This window comes from Benincasa hispida, chromosome 1, assembly GCF_027475165.1.
Source record: "Benincasa hispida cultivar pf3 chromosome 1, pf3_genome.v1.1, whole genome shotgun sequence".
In the NCBI taxonomy this organism is placed as follows: Eukaryota; Viridiplantae; Streptophyta; class Magnoliopsida; order Cucurbitales; family Cucurbitaceae; genus Benincasa; species Benincasa hispida.
The window spans coordinates 6,758,596-6,761,608 of NC_143478.1; the positions used below are offsets into that span (position 1 = coordinate 6,758,596).

A 3,013-nucleotide genomic window follows, 5' to 3' on the forward strand; every position below is an offset into this window, starting at 1 on the left:
CATCGATGGACTCTAATGGTGATACAATGCTTCTTATTTTCTTTTTTAGTTATTTACTAAAAAAAATTGGCTTTTTAAAGTAACCATTCATAATAATCATAGGGTAAGCAAAGCTTATATTATATGAGTTAAAGTTTGAGGTTGAAAGATATGGCTGACTCATGCGGCAAGTTGAAGGATAGCACTTAGACAAGGTAAACGATAGCGAAGACGATAGCGTTTGGTGGAAGTAGACGATAGTTTCAAGAGATAGACGATATCATGTAGACGATAGCATGAGGTAGACGATAGATGATATCGTGTAGACGATAGCGTCAGGAAGTAGACGACAGTGTCAGGAGGTAAACGATAGATATATTGTGTAGACGATAGTTTCAACCAGATATAACTCTATCTGACAAGCCAACTTTATCTCTTGGATATAAAAAATAACTCAACAAAATAAATGGACAGACATTTTGTTATACCATACTTACAATTACATTTTAAATTGTCATTTTTGGGATATTTCGTAAAAAAATAAAATTAATTGCACGCGTATTTTCATTTAATTGGAATTTACCGAATGGTTTAAAAAAGGGGAAAAAAATCAATGGCAGCTGAGCTAAATCTAAACGTACGCGCGCATTCTATCAAATACGACCACCACTCCAAATAGGGATTCCGATCGCAACACCGCCGCCTGCACTGCCGCCGAAATTAGTTTTCTCCGCCAGAACCTTAACATTTTGCGATTGTGAAGTGGAGGCAGCAACATGATCAGGCACCAAAACTCTCACAGAAATATTAACAATCCCATTCCTTTCACCTCTATCATCTCTCAATCGGTAACTCAAAAAATGCAGATAACTTTCCGGCAAGAAGTCGCTTAAAAAGTCCGATACCGGAATATTCACAGTTCCGACGATCTTATTCCTCGAGAAATTTCCAGAATGTACATCTACAGTCATGAAACTTACATTCGACGGCAATTTCAACGCCATTTTGTCGTTCCAGAAAGGATAGCTACCGCCTCTGTCGTCGATTTGAGTGGCGGCGATATTCTGAGAGTCGATTTTGACGGAAGCGAATGAGTTCTTCTTAATCGGTTTCCGATGACGGCGGAGATCTTCGGCTGAGATCACTGTGATTTCGAGAGTTCTTGCAATTGGAGCCATGAGGATAAAAGAAAGCAGAGGGAATGATGGATGAAGACACAATTGGATTTATTTGTATGGGGAGGAATTAAATTAGGGTCTGGGGAGAACTTATAGGGAGAAATTTGGGTGAAATTGGAGATAAAAAAGAGCAATAGTTATTTTTTTTTAAAAAAATAGAATTATCACGTGACAATATTTTATTAGACTAAAAAAAAGTCGTAACATGCCGCTGGTTTTAATATCAAGTATAAATATTCAAGCAAGCCACGTAGGAGATAATAGGATTTTTTATTTTATTTTATTTTTAAGTTAAAAACCTTCAACATCAAGCAAGGAGTGGAGTTAGTAACTCCTATTTCTTTTTGTAATTTTGATTTTTTTAAGGAGTTTTTATGGATCGGGTTGGATTGGGTTAAGTTGAAACATTTTTAGACCCAATCTATTTGTTGAAGTTGTAAATTTGTTCGATCCAAATAAGGTCTTTATTAATTAAATAATGAAATGAAACATTTTGGTTGGATTGGATCGGTTCGAATTAATCGAGTCATTTATTTAAATCTTCATTTTAAAAATAAGTAAAATGATAATACATAAAATTTTTATTTAATTATTTTCATATATTTCCATTAATATTAATAGCTCAATTTCAATTTATATGAGAAAATTTTTCCTCCCAAAGTGTTGAAAAGTTTTTTTAGGAGTTGAGAATAAATTAACAAAAAAAAATTATAAATAAAAATTTATATATATATATATATATATATATATAATATACTTTGTAAAATTAATAATAAGTTTAGATTGGTTCATGTTGATTTGGGTTATTTTAAGTGAAACTATAAACCAACTAAACTCGATCTAATCCAAACCATATAGATTAGTTGAGTTGATCGAGCTTTTCGGATCCTCGACTATTTTTTTCCAATTTCAAATTTGATTTTTGAACATTTTAACTTTAAAGATTTGAATTTAGTAGAATGTTTTGGGTGATTTGGCCTTTTTTTTCCCTTTTTTTTTGTTATTTTGTTATTTTATTGATTTAATTATTTGACTAGATTACAGTTTTTTGGTATTTAAAAAACATACATTTAAAAAAAAAAAAAAAAGAAAGAAAGGTTTTTGGTCTTTTTATTTTCCCGTCCCCCACGGTCAAAATAATATGTTTTTAGGATTTATGTTTCATGTGATTTATTTTATTCTTCATTTTTTTTTAACTTTTTTCTTTTTCCTACTTATATAATTGTATTATATTTGAACAATCATATCTATCCCAAAAAAGATACAAGTGTGTTCAATCACTAGATGAGTATTGCTTATTTTAAATTTTGAAGGAAAAATAAAAAGAAAAAAATCATTTTAAAGTTAAATTAAGGTTTGAAATTAGGTGGGTAATCAAATTATATCCAAACCAGAATAAAAATGAGTATTTTTTAATTATTAAACAATCTATACATATTTTTTAAAAAGAGATAATAATAATATTTTAGTTTAAATTAAGATTATAATTGGGTAGGTAATCAAATACATCCAACTAAAAGTAAAAGAATATTTTATCCATAACTAAATAATCAACAGAATTTTTTAAAATAGGAAAAAAAATTAATTTGATTTAAATTAAAGTTTGAAAGTGAGTGGATAATCAAACTATTCAAATTAGTCTTTTTTTAAGAAAAAAAATCCAATTGCTAAATTTAAACAAAATAGTAAAAAGAAAATATCTTGATATAAACTAAAATTTAAAATTGAGTATGACAGTAAATGTATCCAAATCACAATAAAAAAACATAAATATAAATTAGGAAAAAAAACCTTTTAGATTTGAGATTTTGTTTTAAAATTAATCTGATATAGTTTTGACACTTTTTTTAAATACT

General features: G+C 28.8%; 1 pseudogene across 1 annotated transcript; it reads right to left on the reverse strand.

Moving 5' to 3' along the window:
* Positions 1-439: 439 nt before the first annotated feature.
* On the reverse strand, positions 440-1,280 carry LOC120069235 (BON1-associated protein 2 pseudogene; annotated as a pseudogene). The gene has a single exon (XR_016524760.1). The product of XR_016524760.1 is annotated as a BON1-associated protein 2 pseudogene (transcript).
* Between the last annotated feature and the right edge of the window lie 1,733 nt (positions 1,281-3,013).